This window comes from Sinocyclocheilus grahami, unplaced genomic scaffold (assembly GCF_001515645.1).
Source record: "Sinocyclocheilus grahami isolate Dianchi unplaced genomic scaffold, SAMN03320097.WGS_v1.1 scaffold633.1, whole genome shotgun sequence".
Classification (NCBI taxonomy): domain Eukaryota; kingdom Metazoa; phylum Chordata; class Actinopteri; order Cypriniformes; family Cyprinidae; genus Sinocyclocheilus; species Sinocyclocheilus grahami.
In genome coordinates this window covers 482495-494020 of record NW_015505812.1, presented here as the reverse complement: position 1 = coordinate 494020, position 11526 = coordinate 482495, and positions in this window count along the sequence as shown.

The window sequence follows — 11526 nt, the reverse complement described above, 5'->3', positions numbered from 1 at the left end:
TATATATATAAGATTTTTAAGAATAATATATAACTTTATTTGAACTTTTTTGTTAACTAGTTTTCACTATTAATAGATATTAAACTATACAAATGTATTTATCATTTCATTAGATTATTATTACGATTATTTAATGCATTTCATTATTTATATTTTATTTACCCATTTTAATAAAATATAAAAAGATTGAATTTGAAAGTATTTATTTATAATTAAATTCCCTTCCTCGTCCTTCTGTTGGAGGGAGTGGAAGGAGAACAGCGCATGCGTACGGAAATAAGTTGGTATTTTTGTAGCGCTACTCAATTGTAACCCACGTTTTTTTAAAAACTCATGCTCGATGGAGACCGATACGACGCGAGTGGCACGAACATCACACAGGCTACGTTCCTTGTTCTTGAACGCTGAATCAGATTTGTTTGGTCGTCATCAAAAATCTGCGCATCAAACGTGACATATCGCCGACTGATATATAGGCTATGAAGTAATATCGGCCGATAAATCGGAACATCTTCGGAGTGCCGCGTTATCGTGGTGCATTCAGCGTTATTATCGTGACATTTGACGTGACTTTCACGTTCCAATCAGGTGATTCATACTGAATGAAGTGAGTGGTTGCAAACAAAAAAGGTAACATGTAGGTTAGGCGTTTTAATTTGATGATTTGATGGTTTTGAGTGATGGAATTTAAAAATACATTGTTTGAACCTAATGAGGAAAATGCATCAGAAAGTAACCTCTTCATAAAGTATTTGTTGACTTAAGTTACTCTTAAAATGTGTATCATTAAGTCATCTGTGCAAAGTGTCATTTGTGCTGAAAGACTCCACAGATTCAGGGTTATGGATAACATCTATGATGATTATGATGTTATTCTCTCTCTTTAGGTCTACTGCAGATTCTGAAGTGATGTTTAGGAGTTTGCTGACAGTAAGGTTCAAATTAGAATTTGCATATTATTTTTAATATATTCTGAGGTGTTGTGCATTCATGAAGTTTTAGGTACAATTTGTTTAAATAATTTTACTTTATTTAAATTAAATTTTAAAAATTCATTATTTTAAAGTATTTACTATTTTAAATACATTATAGTTTTATGTGCATTTTATGAATTGTATTATTAAATTTATTAAATTATTTTAATTAATTTTATTTATTGTTATTTTGTTTATTAAATGTATTTATTATTTGTATTTATTTTAGTATGTATTTAATTATTTTAATGTGAATAATTTTCACTACACAACTTGAATATATATTAATGTTACAGAGGTTTGTTCATCATTCTCAATGATTCACACACACACACACACACACACACACACACACACACACACAGACAGACAGAGTCAGAGTCATTATCATTTCATTCATTCAGATCAGATGGGCTTGATCATGTTTCTATGAATGAGCTATTTTCTTCTTTTGAGTTGTCAGATGTTGAAATTTGTGTTTGTGTTTCATTCTTTTAAGTGCATATGTACTAAAGCCCTCGTGTGAGTTAGTGCACGTGGTTTATTCTTACCCGCCATTTGAGTCTGTGCTGCTTGAAAGTGTCTAAAAGAAGTGTCCTAAGAGGCTTTCCCCAGAATGCACCTGTTCACTAGTTAAATCGGTCCAATCTAAATCAGGTGAAGGTAAATATCGACCACCTGTGTGAGAATCTACTGTATGAGACTCAGTTCACAAATAAAAATTGCAGGTGTCCATTCACATAAACCTCCTCAAGCTCATTGAGAGCTTTACAACTCTCTCTGGATTAGCGTGATGGCACACGGTCAGCCGAGCTAAAGACGAACGCCGCCGACCTATTCACAGAATCAGAGTGAAAAGCAGAAGCTTTGCCCATCACTTTCCAAAGCAGCAGCGATGCCAGTGAAATTACAGTAATGCATGCTATATACTGAGATAAACAGTACTGAAAGGGGAAGATGGCAATCATATTAAGTATGCATGCATGCATAAGGGCAAGCATGTGTTTTAAGTTTACACGCATGCATAAGGGCAAGTGAATACATTTATGCATGCATAAAGGTAAGAGTATATTTTAAGTTTACATGAATGAATGAATGCATAAGGACAAGTGTATATTTTAAGTTTACATGCATGCATAAGGGCTAAGTGAATTTTTTTCTTTTCTTTTCTTTTTTTTCACCATTTTTAATCCCGTTTTAGTGTTTTTTTTTTGTTTTTTTTTGCATCTCATGTCAATAGTTTTGTGGTAACAAAGGATTTTTTAAAAGCACAAATATTACGTCCCATAATTTAACTAGTCGATATGTTTTTCTAACAAATTCAGTAGTTATTATTGACCGGCTAATAAGCACACTAATGTGTTTATGTTTCTGTGTGTTAGGCAGAGAGTGCAACACAACATCTGTTGCTCAGGCCTTCGACATCTGTGCAGTTTTCCCTCGCTCAACGAAATCCATCCAGTCTTTACAGGATTAGTTTTTCCATTACAGATGGTCCTGTGCACATGTTTCCCTCCCATTGGCTCTGGGTCCGACCCTGCTACCGGCACAACACACACCGTTTAGCATAAAAGGATGCTTTCACCCCATCTGTTCCACCCCGTCTGCACACACACGGCTGAGGAGAGACCGGCACAGAGATGCATGCACAGGAGACACGCAGAGACAGGTAAGCATGCATGAGCATGTCTGTATATATGGACACTTTCAATCATTCTTTATTATTGTTTTTGTTTGTTTTGTTATTACTTACACTACTTACATTAATTAAGGCTTTAAAATGTTTTAAATTGGAGCCGAAAGTCTTAAATTCAAGTTATGGCATTAAATGTTGCATGCACTGCAAAAATGAAGATCTTTGTCTTGTTGTCCGATACAAATATCTAAACATTGTAGAATCAGCATGCATTTACTTGAGAAGATATTATGAAGATATGAAGTCTTGTTTTTTTGAGAAATTTAACAAAATTAAGTGAGTTTCAGCTTATAATGCAAACAAATACCTTTCAAAGGAGAATTAAAAACTATTTTTCATTTTAATTAAGTCCAATGGCAGATTTTTGTCCTTTCTAATCGCAAATTTACTTAATTTTAATTAATTTATCAGAAAACAAGATTGCTTATCATACGTCATTTTTACTTCACTTCACTTCACTTCACTTCACTTCACTTCACTTCACTTCACTTCACTTCACCTGACCTGACCTGACCTGACTTCACTTCACTTCACTTCACTTCACTTCACTTCACTTGACTTGACTTGACTTGACTTGACTTGACTTGACTTGACTTGACTTGACTTGACTTGACTTGACTTGACTTCACTTCACTTCACTTCACTTTACTTTACCTGACTTGACTTGACTTTATGTGACTTGACTTCACTTCACTTCACTTCACTTCACTTTACTTTATTATTTTACTTTACTTTACTTTACTTTATTTCATTTTAAATAAATGTGACCTGGACATGTTTTTGTGGGATTCACTCTTATGGATTGGGGAGAAACACTGTGATAGTATAAATTAAACTAAGGCTTTCCCCCTTGACCTACTAATATAGACACATTTTCTTCTCTACGAGTTGAAAGTGTCTCTCGCTGTAGCTTAGTTTCCATCCACAAGAATTAGGTCTGCTCAGGAAATTATGTGAGTGGTTGGGGCTTTGAGCCAATGAGGGTTTAGAGAGAATGAAAAGACAGGTGACATTAATTCCCTGACTTTACTGATGCTAGCTTACTCCAGATAAACTTTCCTTGCTGAAAACACCCAACACTGTGCTCTCATAATGATGATCACAATAGTGAAACAGCTTATGCTGAATATTGACTCACTGTGACTTACTTTTTTTATTATTATTCAATAGTATGTCATCATACTGCAGATATAACACCTTTAAGTCAATCATCTTAATTTAAGAAATTACACATTTATTTACTTTTTCTAAATTACTGTAGAATTTTTGCCACATTTCCAATCGGCACTGCTGGGTAGATTACTTACAAATTGTAGTCTGTTACTGATTGCAAATTACATGGCAAAAAGTAATGTAATCCATTACATTACACATTTTAGGTAATATAATCAGATTACTTTTAGATTACTTTGGACCTAACTCGGTTATCACACTGATTTAAATGAGATAATAATGTACCACATTGATATAAACATACAAAGAGAAAGAAAATAAATTCCATTTGTTAACATCAAGTGCACTAAACATTACATTAACCATTGAGTGATAATTCAAATAAAAACTAAATGTGTTCATCAGTAGTTGATGCACTGTTAAAATGTTGAGAAAACACTTTTTAAAATCGAAATTATTTTTATAAATCCAATGGTCAAATGATGCGTGGCATCTCAGTTTTCTGTGTAATTATTGCCACCGCACTGGTGACTAGTCTTTATGTGAATTTCCACAAACTGGAAGACTTTCTCAATGTATATAAGCGGTAGGCATTTTAGAAAGGAAAATGTAAAAGATGAAAAAGAGAAGTGAGGGAGAATCAATAAAAGATGAATAGTTTATTGCTATTGTGTTAATGTAATCATGTAATCAATAAAAAAGTAACTGTAGTCTGATTACGAGTATTTTAAAACGTAATCTAATCACAAGTACTTAATTTTTAGAATCTGATTATATAAACCAGTTTACATGTAATCAGTTTATACCCAGCACTGCCAATAGGGGGCTCTGTTTTTATCTCTGTGTCAGTTGACTAATTTAAAGGGGTCATCGGATGCAAAATTCACTTTTCAAGTTGTTTGAACATAAATATATGTAGGAAGTGTGTGTACACATCCATCCTATAATTATAAAAATCCATCCAGTTTTTTTTTTTAAATCCCTATTTTAAAATCCCCTTTCTCAAACCAGGCTGTTCTGAGATTCCTGTCAGAATGACGTAGTTCTGTACAGGCCCCTCCCCTTATAGTTGATTGACAGTAGTGTTTCAGCACAGACTGGACTGGTGTCTTACCTTAGCTCCGCCCTGAGTGAGCTGTCTTCAGTCCGCCATTGTGTTGACTCTGGTGCAGGGGAAGACAAGATGTCTCCGATTAAGCGATTGAGGTGCTTTATTGTTGGATGTAATAATGAATATAGCAATCATCATTTACTCCCGACATCTGAGTTGCTGAAGACGCAGAGGATTAACGTTACTTTCGCTTTGAAGTGAATGCGCCACTCCCGATCTCCCTAAATGCATCTATGTTCGCTTGAATCATTCGTGATCCAGCCTCATCTACAGAAGAAGTGAGTATAAGGGTTTTTTATGAATCTTTGCAAATCACCTTTCCTAATAATGCGCTAATTAGCAAGTTTCAGATGAATGCGGCTAAAGTAAACAGTCTCTCTGAGAGCAGCTCGGAAGAGAGGGGCGGGGCCAGCAGAGCTCATTAACATTTAAAGCAACATGGACTATAATGGCTTGATAAAAACAGAGCTGATTTTGACAGGTTTAAAAAGGTGTTTTTTACACTAACATTGAGAAATTTTAACCAAAGTACTGTATGTAATAGACTTTTAATTAAGACCCTAAAGAATCATATCAACTTGTGCAAAATGAGCATCCGATGACCCCTTTAGTCGAGCTACGAACTGAACATTGGCTATTGAACAGGTTTGCATCTTGAAAACAACCTCGCTTTCAGTGTTACTTGTGAGGAAGTGCATGATAGCTCATATTTTGGATTACAAATATTTCAAAACCACCAACCCAAAGTATTCAACTTGGATGCATAACTCATTGACACATTCGGCAGATGCTTTAATCCAAACCGACAGTCTTTACACTTTATCTGTGCATGCGATCCCTGGGAATCAACCCTATGACTTGAAGTTGCTAGCACTATGTTGACCATATGAGGAATGATTCCTCAAATCATTAGTGCTGTAATTGATGAGATGCACCATTTTCATCAATGCAATATTCAAAGATAAAAATCCTAGAGAGCCAAGCTAGAGAGGTTCGGAACCAGAAGGCTGGGATTGACCCTGATCTCAAGCCAATTGAATCTGTAGTCATTTGTAAAGTAAGTCGGCAAGATGTTTTCTTGGTGAGTGGTTTTCTGTCAGTCCATATTTGAACATGCTTCTGTTTTGTTGAAATAAGATTTCAGCACTGCTAATGGCAGCAGCTATCATACATTCCCACAACCGCTTGGCTGGACAAAGAGGTGGGCCTGCAGCCAGACAGTAGATCCAAACCACACAAATGTTTCATCACTGATGTATGAGGCTAGAACATTTTCCTTACGTTGCAAAAGAAATGTTCGTAATTGAATAATTTTGAACTGGATGCCAAGAAAGCAGATCCATGCACTTTCTGTGTTTGTGGTAGTTACGCTTCACCACGTCTGGGGTCTTTTGGCAAAGATTGAGTTGTGGAATGTTGCATGCAAAACCCCCATACAGTTTGCATGAGGTCAGGCAATGGCACATTCAAAGTCCTCCTATCAATGCCTTCTACCTTTTTTTCCCAACCATTTTGGCAAGTATTGTCGAGGGAGTTGGCCGCTGGCAGCCTATCACCCTGCAGCTCTTGACTGGTTACCCATTGAGGCTAAGCAGGGTTGAGCAAGGACAGTACCAGGATGGGAGACCTCTTGGAGAAAACGGTCTGTGTCAGTCCAAGTAGCCAAGAATGATGACATACTCCTTTGGTTCAGATGTTAACTGTGGTCCTGACTGATCCAGGTGGATGTTGTGCATTGGCAAACATTATTCTGGTGGAAGAAGACCACCTTCGATCAGGTCTGTGTTCAGTAAAATCAATGGGTTGAAGGTCCTTCAGATTGAGCCTCTCTAAGAGACTCTGAGTATGTATCTTAGAGTTACTAGATGCCCCATCTTTGGTACCGGAATCATGACCGGAATAAGTCTTCCAAAGCATGGAGACTTCTTTTAATGTAAAGACAAAAAACAGGTGATGATAAAGTCCACCGAGATAGTTGGTGCACTAACCTCGAACCAGCCTTTTTGTTGCCAGCAATGCCTCTCATTCCATCTCCTCCTCGTTTCATTGCAATTGAATTGCATGGGTAGAAATACTTAAATCCCAGTGACCAAGAGGTCTCTCATCTCACATTCCCTTTGGATTGAATTTGTTCCCACAGCTTTCACTCTCTATCACCATATTCTCTTGTAGAGATGGTCCTCCTGATCAAGGCTTGGGATCAAGGATCCATCCTTGAAGGGTTTCAAGCAATCTTTCATCAGTTGGCTACACCACTCGCCAGACTACACCTACAACAAAGATTAGGTAAGGACTCCAAAATATTTTTTATTGCCTCATTTACTTGCATGTGCCAGGGACCTTCGTTTTTGATGAGCACAGTGTCCAAGGTTCCCAATCTGACATTCCCTCTAGATCATTACCCTACTTGGATGACTGATTCAATTCCCACTCTAGATGATGCAAAAAACTTCCACCCTCAAGTTCTGTGTCGGTTTGAAGGAACTCTTCATCAAACCCAGGAAATAATGCTAACGGCTGAAGACGACTTTGTTGCTTACAGTTGGCACAAAGAGTCAACAGTCTCCACTAGATCCACTAGAAGATGTGCAAAGTTGAATGGGGTCTGGTTTTTGTTGAAAATGTTCTTTGTCTTATCTTCCTCCATTTTTCAACCTTCGGTCAAAGTAGCTGTTTGATAATTTGAGGACTCAAGGGGTGTTGCAAGCAAAGAAACCAAGAATTAAGCATGCCAGATTTTGAACTCCATTGAGAAAGAAATTCTGACGTAAAACACTTGGTTTGTTCTGGTTGGTTGTTATTCTGGGTTTTCTTCATTCTGCCAATGTTTGGACCTACAGTACATCTTTACCACAGGTACAGTCTTCTTATAGGGGCCTGGGTGCATCACAATGGTGGTAGTTTATCAATCCGATCAACCTGCAATCTTTCATTTACAAATGGAGATCCATAAGCACTAAACCTCACCACTCCACAAAACACCTAATAAAGTTGGTCAAATGTGTATCAATGTCTATACGTGTTAAAAAATGCTTCTATTGTCAGTTACGTACATTAGGACTTCCCAGAGATGCTTGGAATTGTGTGATAGTGTATTCTTTTCAAACATTCTCTTTTGCAAACACATTTGTGTGGTGTAGTGGCTATACATTGTGGCCAAAATGTAGAAGTCTGCTAGTTTGAACCCTGCAGTGTAGCAATTCAGATTGAGTTCCATTCAAAATCTCTAATAAATCCCCAGGCACCACCTGCCGTCTGTTTAAGGAATGACTACCTGAAAAGATTAACCTTCTATTTTTTTTCTGCAAAACTAAACCATTTAGAAAAATCAGTGCTAACCTATCGTCTGGTCTTTTTTTTTTTTTTGCATGTTGGGGAAAGAATGTTATTCAGTCAGAAGTTTGACAATCAAGGCCTTGGTCGTACATCAAAGAATTAAGATTTGTCTGAGAAACCCATACGTTTAAAACAGTCCCGGAATACAAAAACATATCTGATATCTATGTTTGTGCTGAAAAGCTATAGATTTAGTTGGTTACCTATCTTCCTTTACCCTGTATACCCCTTGAAAGTGGTATACAGTTTAGATCCAAAATTCAACCATATAAAACATTTTGAGTGGTCGAGAAGTGATAAAAGTGTGTTGCCTTTGATAGTTTCTGAGAGCTGTGCAGTGTCGTCACGCTTCGTCGTACCACTTTCTTTTTATGACCAAGTCCAAATCAGCCTTGAAGGGTTTAACTAAGAGTTCTTTACTATTACCTCACTTTCACTATTACGTTACCTTGAGTCTAACCCTGCCAGACACCATCAATATCAGAATAATGGTCAAAGTGCACAGCAATGATTACGTTCACGTTTATGCATTTGGCAGACAGTTTTACATTGCATTCAAGATATACATTCGGTCAGTTCATGCATTCTCTAGGAATCAAACCCATTGGTGTTGCAAGTACCATGCTTTACAGTTTGAGCTAATAAGATGCATCATCTGTGTCTTTAGTCACTCAGGCTTATATTTAGAAATGCGAAAGTAGCCTATATCTTAAAGATGCAGTTTTTCCACATTAGTACTAGTAGAAATACTAAAGTTAATTAACTGTACTACATTACTACAGCAAGTAAGCAGAGGTTATGTAGATGGTATATGAACATGCACATGTATCTAAGAGTTGAAGTCCAACCCCTCAATCTCCTGGGGACACACTGTCCTGCAAAATGTATTTCCAATCTGCTTCAAGACCCCTGCCTTTGATTTTTAAGCAATCCTGAAGTCCAGGATTAGCTGGTTCAGGTGTGTTTGATTAGGATTGGAGCTAAACTCTGCAGGACTGTTGGTCTGCAGGAGTAGGGTTGAAGACCTCTGACGTAATTTGTTTAAACTGTGATTTGTTTAAACCTCACCAGCTTTGCAAGTCTGTCAAACACCTTTTATTATTGATGGTTTGGTACTAGAATTTCAGAAACAATTGAGTAATCTATGAGTGATCTTTCATTCTTCATTGACATTTGATCTCCATGTACGAAATGTAGTCAAAACTTCATTTTTTTTATATCATAGAAGTATTGTAAAATTGCATCGCAAGATATTCTTCTCAGTGGCATAAAAATAAATTAAATATTTGTATTTTGGTTTTAATGCAGTACTTACCACTTCAGATTATTTGCTGTACGGTTGCAAAGAGGAGGAAAATTTAACATATTCCAGGATTTTTTGGAAACTTTCTGAAAATGTTGTAATCCCTAATTTGCATTTCATCCAAAATTCAGCAGCTAGAATTTTAACTAGGACCAGATCAAGCGATCATATTACTCCCATTACTGAAAAAATATATTACTTTCTTTAAAAAAGTACTGACCCCAAACTTTTGAACAGTAGTGTATGTATTCGTTATTAATGTATTTGAATGCATTTATGAGTTTTTGAAACTAGAACGTTTCAAACCTTTTGTAGATCCATTTCTGGTAGAATGCAGTGAGAGCAGAGCTACTTAAGCTAGTTAGTATTAGTTAATTTGTAAGCAATCTCCAATACATGTTGGATGCTGTCTCATTCTGATTTGTTGTCATCAGTTTGTGTTGGAAGGTTATTAATGTTTTAGTATTTGCAATTCTCTGTGCACAGATAACACCATTTGACCCCGTATTCATGGACTTCCTTGAAAATGTCATTTATTTGTAAATGTGAGGCTGCAGGTTTTCTGGGCTTCTGTCCTGGTTGACCTGTACAACGTGAGCGTGCAATTCCTGGTTGTGTTTGCATCATTCTTTCGCTAGATGTGCCATGAATATTGCACTATGCTGCATTCTCTTGCAATGTGTTTGGGTCACTGTTCTGTGCATTATAATCGGTACTGTGTTATCTAGTGATCGCCGGTCACTGTCACTCATGAGAGGAGCTTGTGCTCTAAATGTGATGTAACTGAGCGGATATTTCAGGTAATGGGGTCTACAGTAATAGGATAAGTCCATGGATTTACAAGTTATTCGAAGTGGCTGACGCACTGCATTGTGGGAATGCACACATGCACATAAACAGTTTGCATGTGACCTCTTGATTTTTTCCCGTATACAGTTGTCTGAACATCATTTCATCAGATCAGCTGTCTCTTTTCCTCAAATGTACAACATAGGAACCACAGGTGTAGAGAATCACTTTAACTAACAACATCATAACCAAAACAAGCACAAACTCTTAAAAAGGCACAAAACTGTCACTGTTGCAGTACCCGGTCCCTTTCAAAAGGTACTAATATGTACACTTTAAGTACTAATGTGTACTTTTAATGTACTAAAATGTACTAGTTAGTGGTAAATAAGGTACAAGATGTACCTTTTTAGCTTTCACCGCCTCAGTGACAGCTTTGTGCTTTTTTTTGTCTTCATCTATTGATTCAGCAATCAGTTTTGTCTGTCAAATGTTTGTGCATCTTTCTTTGCAATAAATGACACTTGATTTTATATTGTATTCCTGATATAATCAGATTGAGACATTTTAGAAGTGCCCAAATACTCTCTGGGGTCACTGTAGATGAAATTGCAAAACAAATATATTTTAAATACTGTATATTCGTGTTCTAAGGTGATGATTTTAGGGCAGAAATTGTTCAGCAGCATATTTATTGGACATTTTTTGGACTGTCGGTCATCTTGGCTTTCAGTTGTCAGTTTAGAAGCTAGTTTTCACTTGTTTCCTTTTCGGTCATGGTGATGAATCCGTTTACACCTGAGTGTTTCAAACTACTCTTGCTGCGTCATCTGACCTGGTTCTGTATGTCTGTACGAGTCTGCGAGCGGTTCACGACATTCAAGAGGACACGTCTTACACATCACGCTGCATGCAGATTATCAGTGCGTAGGGTGTGTGTGTGTTTATTGACGCAGGATTAAAGTAATTCAGTGTGTCTGTCGGTTAGTATGTCAGTGTATCAGACAGTAGGTTTCACTGGAACATAAACGTCTTTGAATTAAATGCACAAAGCAGCTGCTTCCTGCGTTTGTGAATAGTCACTCAGTGCATGTGTATGTGCATACACACACACACACACACACACACACACACACAGACATGC